Source organism: Aegilops tauschii, chromosome 6 (assembly GCF_002575655.3).
Source record: "Aegilops tauschii subsp. strangulata cultivar AL8/78 chromosome 6, Aet v6.0, whole genome shotgun sequence".
Taxonomy (NCBI): Eukaryota; Viridiplantae; Streptophyta; class Magnoliopsida; order Poales; family Poaceae; genus Aegilops; species Aegilops tauschii.
The window spans coordinates 469,745,878-469,757,840 of record NC_053040.3 but is presented as its reverse complement, the minus strand read 5'-3'; the positions used below and the strand labels follow the sequence as shown (position 1 = coordinate 469,757,840).

Here is an 11,963-nt window from a genome sequence, read left to right as displayed (position 1 = left end):
TTGGAATTCTGACCGTCCGATCCGATCAGCCACGCTCACGTGTCCTAATCTGTGCCATCAGTTCGCGCGTGACATTTTTTCTGGTTTGGTAATTTTTTTTCTCACTTGTGGGTATTAGCCATATGTCGCTGATTTGCGGGGTCTGGTCACCTGTGGGCCGTGCCCGTCAGCAGCCATGGTTAGAAGAGTGCCCGGTGGGCTTCTTACGCGGTAGAAAATGCGTGCCACCGCCTGTAATTTTGGCCTCCCACCGGGGGCAATGATGGAATTTCGGATGGATCGACGCCACTTGGATCGCCCCGATTCGTTGCTCTGTCCCCAATAGGAAGAGACGCTAGGGTTTGGGCTTGTCTCCTCTCACTTCTCTCTCTCCCGCACCTTTCTCACGCCGCCGCTCCCGCTCCTATGCCATCGCTCTCTCCGGCTCCCGCTCCCGCTGCTATGTGCCTCCCTCCTCCCCACAAGATCACCATCGACCCTCCCTTCTGCTCGAGTCGTGGCGAAGCAGCTGCAACGGTGCTCTATGCGGCCGTCCGATCCGTGAATGCCGACGCCGTCCGCGAGCTCCTAGCATGCGCCGAGGATTCCGGCTCCACCGCCGCGCTCGTGGCCGCGCAGAAGGAGACGGGGGAGTCCGAGCTCTAGCGGCGAAGGGTGACGCGCTCGAGGTCGTGCGCCTCCTCCCCCCGCTCGATGCCGCCACGCTCCGCTCCTGACTCGACCTCGGCGCCTTCCACGTCGCTGCCAAGCAAGGGTACACTGGGAAGCTGCTCTTCTCGTTCGATCCTTATCCTCGCATTAGCCCCTGCCTTTTGTTCTTCTCCTTTCTTTCGCTCTTTGATGATCCTGCTCCTCCTTGTTCTTCATCTCGGTATTGTGGTGCTTGCTGGGCGAGCATTGGGGCTGCCTGCGCCTGGAGTCGTGGGCTGGGTGTTGTGATGGCCTCGCTGCGGCGTGATGCCTGTTGATGTGCCTTTCCTCATTTGCTTGCAGGTCCCATCAAAATCCAGCCGCTCCGCTGGATCTGCTGCTCTGGTCGTCGATCTGTAGGTATGTGCCTATTCTGCCCTGTTCTTGGCCACAGGCTACTGCTTGTCTTTGATTTGTGGCTTGTTTTCCTTGCAGATCCGTGCATTGTCACCGGCGCCTCCTTCGACCTGACCCCCCTGCACCTCTGTTCATGGATCTGCGGGTCAATCCTTGTCCTCCTCCTTTTCACTTTTCACTTCTCTTTTGTTCTAGCACTACATGTATCATATCGTGTCGTGCGTGTCAATGTGTAGGCTGGCCAGTGAGGCCTTTTGTTGTTTGGCAGCGACGTGGTAAAGGCCAAAAGTACTTTTTACTTGTTTGTGTGTAGTGTAGATCTATGTCTTTTGTTCTTTTTCTGCATCTTGGTAGGTCCTGCAATTGATCTTCCTCCGTGGATTGAATGTTGGTGATTTTGTTCCTTTTTGCATGAAGGATGGCTAGGTCTATGTAAAGGGGGTGTGGTTTCTTCTTCGTTTAGTGCTCTAGGGTAGGTTCCAAGGAAGGGGAATTTTGGAGTTGTCTTCTTGTGTTGGTACCTTGTTGTCCAGGAAGCATTGGATCTAGCTAGGTTTTTTTTATAATGTATGGCTTTGTTGTTGAGGAGGGGGTTAGTCCTGCCAGGTTTCTTGAGGTCATATGATAATTAAGAGTACCCCACGAGATGCTTTGCTATTTTAGTGTGCCCCTTTTGATTGGTATTCTTAGATGAGTAAATGGATCTGGTGAGAGATGAAAGCCAAAATAGATATAGTTGATTTGATTTTCCAAGTTCATGTTGATATTGTTCTGTAGTAGTAAATGATATGGCACGCTGCTGCATGCTTTTGTGTTCTTGATAGTTAGCGTGGACCGTTTAATTGGTGCTCTTGGCCGGGTAGATCGATGTGCTTTTGGTATGGCTTTGTTGTGAAGGAGAGGTTTAGGCTTTCCAGGTTTCTTGTGGTCATCTCAGTTCTTGATTCGTGTAAGGGTTAACCTTGCTTAGTTCAGAATAACCAACATTCTTCTTGAAAGTAGCCCTACTCAAGGTGATATAAGGTTCTCCCTTCCATTGCCTGGTTAGCTGCCAGTGCTCACTAATTTTTGCATCTCGTCCTTGGCTAAAATTCGTCCAGCTATTTTGATATGTAGCTTCTTATGCTATCAATGTTATTTTAGCATTAGCAAATTGCATTCCTAGAATTGTTTTCTCTATAAATGAAATACACAAGCACATTCTGTATTTTATCATCTGCAATTCTGATTTATGCCCGCTTCATGTCTTGGTGGAGTTCCACTTTATTATCTAAGGAATTATGTATTGCTTTGATTTATCTGAAAACACAATAAGGCCTACTCCTTTTCTTGTGTTAGAACCATAATTCTTTTGGAACATTCTTGAGTTTACAAATGTATAGCAGATTGGAAAAGTAAGTTCTGTTTTGACATCTAGACTTTTTATGCTCAGATTTAATGGCATGCTCCTGCTTCATGCCCCTAGCCCTTCCAGATGCAACCCATGGTGCCCTAGAGTTGGTGCACTAGAGTTCAGCCTTCCATGCCATGCCTCCACCCAGGATCCTATGAGGACCGATCTATGTCCTTTAACGAGGTGGCAGCATCTACTCAATATTCATAGATCTTATAGTTAATATAAATTTGACATGATTCCTTTTGCCTTTGTAGTTTTCGTATATTTTCCATTTCATTTTCTGCACTTTGTGAATCGTTGTCATCCTTTGTTTTATGCATTTGTTCAAACTGGTGCTCCTTGAAAGGTTATCATACTCTTTGCGGGTGTGTAGCTATTTTGTCATGACTTTGTTTTTCCCTCTCGTAGGCCATGTTGATCCTATTTCGGTTTTGCCTTCCTGCATATCTACTATGAGCATCTGTCCTTGTCTCACAACATCTTTCGTTTGCGGAGCGGTTTCGTCATCTGTTTATTGCTTGGTTCATATTTGCTGCTTCAGTAATTTTTACCCTGGCTTCTAGCTAGTGATTTAGTTTCTAGCTAAATTAGGTTGGTAGGAAAATGGTACTAATGTACATTTACACCACAATCAAAGTGATTGGCGTTGGGCTCCTTGTGCTGGAGGTGATCTCGGTTGGTATTTTCAATTCTGACATAATTTAGATATTTAAATAGTGATTAGCGATTTTTTTAGGTGTCCTGCCTTCGACGCTTATAGACGATATAAGGCGCCCTGGCAACGCCTTACAAACATGCCCGCCTTAGGCGCTTAGGCATCACCTGGGTACTAGAGCGGGTGGTGCTCGCCTTAGGTCGCCTTACCGCCTTATAAACAATGATGATTAGTACTACAAAATTAATTTCATACTCATTTGCCTTTTGTATATATTTTTTGCTTCGTTGCCTTACTCTGTTTCTGTTGTATTGCAAGCAGAAAACTTCATCCATTGTGTAATACAGTACCATGTGCTCGAAAAATGGATTCAGTATCCTCAAATTAAGGAGTCAACTAAGATCTGAGTCAGCTATAGGCACAACTGTCATTCCAAATTAATAAAAAGCAAATCTACAAATGACAGTCACTATTTTCAGCCAGTATGATGTAGTACCAAGATTCAATTCGAACTTGTCCACTATATGAGCCCAGTTAAAAAAAATATAATTACCCGGTTAAGAAGTTTAGGGAAAATACACATTGAGAATTTTGGCCTTCCCTCATATAAAATAGTATGACACTTTAGTTTGGATGTTCTTTTCCTCTACTGCAGTACAGATGATGTAAATTATACAGCAATTGTAAGGTGTTCATAACCACTGAAAACTTATGTTTTTTTCCTTTTATTCAGAGATTGAATTAATATTTGGCATGAGGCGGTGGAGGTGATGTTGATCCCTAGAGGCCTAATATCCTTCTAATTTGGGAAAGGATGAACTTGAAGATTCCTATTTATTTCTCTGCTGGTATGTGTTTTTTGGGTCAAACTTTAACTTGATTTTATGAACTGTGTGATTTATTTGAGATTATATTCTACAGGTTTAACCATTCCAACTAACATGTACTACAAGATGCTTATTGGATGGACTAGCCAAAAGATCAAGGATAGCTATAGTTCAGAACCTATTTAACTTCAAGCAAGGTACTTTCTTGAAAAAGCTTCTCAGTCTACCATATGCAAAAATTATAAATGTTCAGTCAGCCCTTCAGAAGAAGACCCACACTTCAATCTTTGGCATGAGAAGAAAATTTAGTTTTCTTATAAGAAAATTTCTAGATAGATCTACTGGATATTATGTCTGCTTGTCCATTGTGTTGCTTCTGAGCGAATGTTCTTATTTGTAGTGTTAAAGAAAAACTTTTTGTGAGACCTATGCACTTTTAATAAATATGATATTTTGCTTCATTTGTAGTTCCTTTACCGGAACGACATTGAAGGTTTTCTCACATTGCAGTTTGCCCCTTTGACCGTTATTCATTAACGATCCTGAACTTGTGCACTTTTTTGAACACCTGGTATGATTAGCAGTGGGCTCCATAAAAAATATTGGTTACACTTCCAGGGTATTTCCCTCTCAGAATTTGTGTTCTTTTTTCATGTTTGCTAATGGTGTAGGAACATATATGTTTTGTCGCTAAATAAATTGCTCCTGTTGGCTTCTTAGTGCTTAGCACTTGTTCTGCTATAGTGGAGAACATGAGATGTCTACCCTTTCTTATGCTTTAGTGAATGCTTACCTGCTTGGAGATGATGTCTTTCTCTTGGAGTTGAATGTTGCTTTATAGTTTGTACTTTGTACTCATCGCTTTATGTGCCCTATGCTCATTGGCCTTTTCCTGATCATTCCTTAAATTATCATAAGCATGTTTTCTTTTCGTTCATTCTACGTGCCTTTGTTTGACGCGCTTCACTATCTTCTGTCATGTGACGCTCCAGGTTCATCTACCATCTAGGATGGTTTGGTTATAAATTAAAATTTTGTTTTCCATAATCTGAATTTCCTCCTTATACTTGTATCTTATAGAAAGTCGGTCCTAACTCGGTTAATTATGTATATAGTTGCATTGATACTAAACTATGACATCCCTTGTCTTGACTACCATGAACTGTTTTATTGAATCAGAAACATCGTTGGCAATTCACCGCTTGCATTTCCCATCGCATTTAACTTATCAACGCTATTATTTTCATGAGCCGACTCCACAACAATTCAGTTCTTTTACAGTCCACTTATTGTACAAAACAAGAGATTCCCAGCCTATGCAGAAGCGGACCGGAAGTCACAAGAAGTGCATGGGCTAAAGGACCCTCCCCTTGCATACAGTGTTTCCAGATAGGTTCCCCTCTTGCTTCCATGAAGCTACCATCCCAGGTCAGGCGCCGCCATGGATGAAAAATCCTCTGCAATGGCTGCCTCGTTTCTCAAGGTACCAACACATGATGACCTGCTGGTGAAGGGCCTTCCTCTAGTTAGTTTTCAGCTCTTTCTCATTTCATGGTCCTGTTAGGTACTCAGTTTCATGACCCATAGCGTACCGATATGGATATTTTACCTCTCCTTGAATCAGAGCTATCTCCCATCTGTGTCACCATTAGCAAATAGTTCATACTTGAGCGAGCCATAGAAATAACTGGTGGCACAACCCATCAGTTCACCTTCACCAACATAGGCAGCGACGACCTGGACGTCTCTGTCTCCATTGACCTGCCCTAGCACAGCCAAAGCATATCAGCCACAAAAAAGAAATTTCACGGACAATGCGTTGAATCTACGTGTGTTGCGCCCCTCATATACCTGCAGAACACATGTATAGTCATGTGATGCAGAAGCAGAGCCGCGCCGTCCTGGAGGAGGCACAAGGAGGGCTGCGCCTCCTTGGAGGCGGATCCATGCCTCTGTCGGACGGGGCCGTCTCCTCCATTACCGACCCCGTCACGAGCGGCCGCAGAAGAGGGCCGCGTTGCCTTGGATAAGGCACCGAAGGAGGCTGCTGTTACCAGGTATGTGTGTCTCTCCTCATCTCTCTCTGTTTCATCATTCTTAATGTTCTGAACTGCAGTAGAGGAGAAGAACGTATACTGTTTCTCAGTCAACCATATGCAAAATGATTTTTAAAAAGTACATTTGATTGAGCAAAAAATCTAAACGTTCAGTTCAGCCTTGTAAAGAAGACCTGCACTTCAACCTTTGGCGCCGGGTGTGCTCTCTTTCAATTGGATTGTTCGTGTCTAATTTATTTCAGATCTCATTGCCTGCAGGTCGCTTGTTCTTGCCGTTGCTGCGTCGGATCTGTTGTTGGCGATGGTCGATCTGTGGGTAGGCCTTTATTTTGACCCGTTCTTTCTTGTTTGATTTAGTTCTAGCTGTGATTTTGACATTGCTTTTGTTGGCAAATAAAAAATAAACACACGGCCTTGCAGGTAGGCATGATTTGCTTGATCAACCATCTTATTTAGTTTTACATACCGTTGTTAATACGGTCGGTTGTTTTTCCAGCTTCCCACCATCGTTACAACGGAATGGAGGAAAGCACTGCCTCGAACTTTAATGGATTTAGGATCAGACACATTTGTACCGCCACATAACTTGTTCTTGCCCGGTGTATGTATTGTGATCATATCAGCTCCACCACTTTTATAACACCACATGAACTGTTCTTGCCCCGTGTATGTATTGTGATCATATCAACTCCCTATGAACGTGAAATAAATTAATTACTGTGTATGTCTACATGGAACCCCTCTGCTATGCTACTTTACATCGAACCTTCATGAACTGAGGTTCCCACACTTTTGTAGCTCCACCAGACTTGTTGTCACACAATCGATGTATTGTGATCATATTATCTCTCTATGTATACCAGATAGAGTAATTCCTATATGTAACTACATGCATTTTACATTAAAACTTTATTAGCTCTAAACAATTAACGTTATGGTGTATGTTTACAGGCGCTAAGGTCATCTCCATTAACATCTCAATTTCCTGTCCCTTGCCCCGCCGTTCGGCGGGCAATGCGTGGCAAGCCGCGCCTCCTATCTACTCCCTCCGTTCCTAAATATTTGTTTTTGTAAACATTTCAAATGGACTATCACATACGGATGTATGTAGACATATTTTAGAGGTAGATTCACTCATTTTGCTCCGTATGTAGTCACTTGTTGAAATATCTAAAAAGACAAATATTTAGGAGGGGGGGAGTAGTTATTTACTGATGCAAACTACATGCAGCCCTATTTTACTCCCACGCATGGTCCACGCATGCTTACCAGGCCGCATGCACCCATAACCTCCCGTGCACAGTCCCGCATGCAAACTGATTGGCCACATAGTGCGCCTCTGGCTCCCAAACGTATGCGAACAGTTGCATGCAAAGCAAATAATTAGAGGCAAAACAGGAAAGAATGACAAAGCTTCCCACCGCACAGACTAATACGAGAAAAACGGAAAAAGCTTAGACGCAAAGTAAAGAGGACCGGAGGGAGTATTAGCTAGTGAGATGCTAGGACACCTACATGGTTTTTGTTGGACCGCGTTGCCTAGTTTTGTTAGGTGTTTCCATGTTGTTGGGGTTCTACACCTTCTCTTTTAATAACGATGCATTTATGGCCCTTTGGGTTTGTACAATATGTGCAGTTTTCTCTATATAGTGAGTTGATTCTTTTTTCTAAAATAAGCCCTACGTACACTCTACCCCTCTTTGAAGCATTCCTCAAAAAAGGTATGTCTGGCTATCTCAAACGGGGACATGTTAATTACGTTAGATTCTTGGATTACGAATACAATCAAGCCAACTACTCTTTAATTTGTGTTTGTAACCCTAAATACAAAACTGAAGAAAATCGAGAATATAGCGTAATGAGGATTTGTAACCTAACAACAATCGATTTGCAATGTGTTCCTTCATCGCCAATGTTGTCGTTCTTTTGATTTGTTGTTCTGTGACATTGGTCTGTTGCTAATTAATTAATACAAAATGCACGAGGTCTTTACAAACGAGAATTTTATTCCCCAATGCGTGTCGGGACCTATTGCGTGATAGAGATGGTTGTATCGAGAGAAAACGAACCGCCCGATGCATAGTCGTTTAAGAGTCATCGGATTGGGGGTCGGAGGGTTCATAAGTCAGAAAAGGCGGGAGAGAGGGCGGGCATGGAGAAAATCGCGCAACACGTGGGGGGGAGGGAGAGGGAGAGGGAGAGGATGGATCAGATCACACGAGTAGTTTTTTGTGACACTCGTGTCATGAAATGGGTGCTGACTGTCGGAATTAAGGAGGAAGAGGAGATTGTCGCTTTAGATCCAGATCTTTTGGAAAAACTCTGCACTGTTATGAGATGACTTAGAAATGTGCTTGACAAAACAAAGGGAAGATAGTTTATTTTGGCAATGGTTATCTATTGCCGTTTTCATTATTCTGCATGCTGTTGAGAAACCGTCCAAGACTATTCTTTGATGGAGGGAGGAGAGGGGAGGCGCGTGGGCAGCCGACGCGTCGACGTGCCCTTGCCGGGATTGGGGTCCGGCGAGGGAGGCGCCTTCACCGGCGTCCTCTGGCCCAGGCGCCTGGCAGCTCCCACACCCAGCACCGTCCCTCCACGGCGCAGCCCCTCCGGTCGACCCCACGCGCCGAAGCCATCACCTAGCACCATCAATACCGAAATCAAATCAATCACCCATTCACACGTAACTGAAATCTCTTGGCACTCGATCGTGCGTACCTGGAGCATGCCGCGGCAGGCGATGCGTGGCGGCCGCCAGCAGGGGCAGGATGACGGCGGCGGCGACGAGCAACCAGGTGGCCATCCTTCGGCCCATCAAGCCGTGTGGGCGGATCACAGTCAGGGACGGCTTCAGTTGGCGAGATCACGGGTTCACAGCTCGAGTAAGCTAGGAAGCACTCCACTGAGACACTGTTTGCTCCCTGAGAGACTGTGACTATCTCTGCCTGCGGGTGTGAGATTGTGGGCTGCTCGACGTACGGGTGTGGTGTTTTCACTTGAATCCTCCACCAGGGGCGCTGGATATTGCCTCGAAGCATTCGCAGCCGTTTCTTCCTGCTGGCTCCCTCGTGATGCACCCGTGAGTAAGCGAGGCATGCAGCGGCATCTTTTCATTTATGAAATGAATTTTTTTAAGATAGTCCAAGTTAATATGAGCCATTAATTTTGCCCTATCCAATGGCTCGTATGTGTCTAACATCTTGGGAGGTAATAAGAATCAATTAATTCCTTTGTAAGCTCAATATACGGACTTTGCACATTACATAATTAAGGAATTAAATGATTACTTCCTCAATTAATTAATCCCTCTATTTGTACTAGTACTAAATCAGCGACGCTTATTTTTGATACGGAGGGAGCGCATCTTAAAAGCGCCACAATAAAAGGGAAGAAAAAAAAATGCTAATTACTACAATCTTTTTATCTTCAACTTTGAGATCCATTACTTCTTCACAGATTGAGCTTTTTTTTCATTTTTATTAAACGCAAAAACGTTGGTAAGATATACACATGATGTAAAATGGATTGCATATTCGTCAAATTACTATTATTTGATTAATGTTTTAATGGTTTTCTCAATCTCCTTGATTTTTTTTCTAGAGCCGATACAAATAATATAAGATAGCGTAAAGTTTGAAAATATTTTTCTGTGTACGATGGTTCTTGGACAATGATTACAGATTGTCAGCTATCATCACGTGCCCGCTAGTTTAATGTTCATCATTACCAAAAAAAATGTTCCACACAGGAAAATTATATATGTATGCTATAATTAACTTATTACTATCTAGTCGACCGGATCTTAGAGACAACTTGCCTCTGACTATATTAAATTTATTTTTCCGCCATTTACCTCAGAAGTCCAAATTGATATAGAGAAGTGAACAATACATTTTAAGACTTTGAAGCATGACGACTTATTTCACAGCAGCAAGATTATTCTTCTAACACATTAGGAAGAGACCAGAGGTGCACGGAAGTCACCATGGCATATGCTCGTACCCAGACTCCAAACACTTGTCAATTGATCGGCAGCGGTGGCGGCGGCGGCAGGGGAATCACCACCCCCGAGTTTTCATTAGGGATTGGCGAGGGAGGGTCCTTCAGCGGTATCCTCCGTCCCAAGCGCCTCGCGGCTCCCATCCCTGACACCTTTCCCCCTTGACGATGCAGGCCGTCAGTTTGACCCCACGCACCAGCGTCACCACCTAGCATCATCACCATAATTACATCGACGGGCCCATCTATACATACAAAGAACGAAGCACAAATCCGGAAACAACCAAAGGGAAATATATGTACCTGGAGCATGATGCGGTGGGCCATGTGCGGCGGCCACACATGGATAGGAAGCTGGTAGGGGCGGGAGAAGGAGGACGATGGCGAGGACGAGAAAACAGGTGGCTCTCCGTTGGTACATATTGCCGTCTTGGGGGGGGGGGTGAGAGACTGAGGAGGAAGGAGAGGGGAAGTTGAGTACGCAATGGAAGGGGTATTTAATGCATCGGTAGTGTGCAAAGATGAAATTCAAGGGGAGATATCGAAAGAGATCGGGAAAAAGGCTTTGACGCAAACTAAAAAGGAAAAAAAAACTTGCACACAAACTAAATAAAAACGAGGGGCTCGAGTCAGTAGCCTACAAGACAATGAGTAAGAGATTGCTTTGTGCGTGATGTGAGCTGTTCGTTGTCGGATTGTGACTAGTCCTGGCCATCTCCGGCCCGGCCCTGTCGGCCCACCCAGGCCCAACCCTAAAATCCAGGGCCTAGGCCCGATGGGCTTGCCTGTGGGCCGGGCTTGGGCCTGATTTTGGAGCCCACCAGCAGGGCATGGACGGGCTTGGGCTTGGCATATTGGCATTTTAAGGAAGGGGCTCGGCCCACGGCCCTAAGCCCTAAGGGCTTTTTACCAGATGGTCCGGGCTTGGGCTTGAAAAGTAGGCCCGATGGTAGGGCCTGGGAGGGCCTGGGCCTCAGTTTTCTGCCGTGGGCTTTTTTAGGCCCGGCCCGGCCCATGGCCAGGTATAATTGTGACCCTCTAAAATCCCCAGCCAGCCGCTAGCATGGAAGTTATGTATGCAACATGCAGAGTACTTAATGCATTTGTTGCGTGGACGTGGCAATATCGGAAGAAATCAAAAGAAAAAATGCTTGGGCCCAAACTAAAAGAAGGAAAAAACTTATATGCAAAGTGAATAAAACAGAGAAAGTACTACGGTTCCAGAGTCAGCAGCTACTGAGAGATTAAGAAATGAGATAATTCCTTATTTAATATTTTCTCAAATTTTGTTTTCCTATTTGACACCGATTGTTTTTCTTTCTTATATAACACCGAGTCTAAATTTTATGCCCTTTATGACATTTTCATATATTTTAAGTCTTAATGGTGTTAAATGACATCTGAAAAGATCTTTTTGCCCATCACGTAGTATGTGACCAAAATTTTAATAGATGCTAATATTAAAAAAGTATAAGTCATGTCCAGCCCGCCCGACCTTGCAGCCGGGTCGGCGGCTACGTTGTTAACTAGCGTGCAACACCATCTTCTTTTTTGGCAAGGGACATTCTTTTTTGCGGGTGAAAGGAAGATTTTATTTCATCAATCAGGACATAAGTCATTCTTACAAATATCAGGGATGTCTCCTAGTCTCAAACCCAACCACACCACAGTGCGACCTTCTGTCTGTTCAAAGGAGGCCAGATGGCAAGGGACATTCTTTTTTGCGGGTGAAAGGAAGATTTTATTTCATCAATCAGGACATAAGTCATTCTTACAAATATCAGGGATGTCTCCAGGTCTCAAACCCAACCACACCACAGTGCGACCTTCTGTCTGTTCAAAGGAGGCCAGATAATGGCTTGCACCATTCTGTTTCCTACGAACATGAGATAGCTTGAACATCCTCCCTTCCCTCAAAAGCCTTTGAATATGATCAACCAACATGGTATAGCGAGACCGGTCCCTGTCCGGGCCATTAA

The 11,963-nt window shown here is 44.4% G+C and overlaps 1 long non-coding RNA gene across 1 annotated transcript; it reads right to left on the bottom strand.

The window, feature by feature from the left end:
• Window positions 1-8,291: 8,291 nt before the first annotated feature.
• On the bottom strand, window positions 8,292-10,491 carry LOC120965963 (uncharacterized). The gene is made up of 3 exons (XR_005758923.3): window positions 10,288-10,491; window positions 8,704-10,193; window positions 8,292-8,624 (listed from the first exon to the last, which is right to left on the bottom strand). It is a non-coding gene; the product is annotated as an uncharacterized lncRNA (long non-coding RNA).
• Window positions 10,492-11,963: the final 1,472 nt, after the last annotated feature.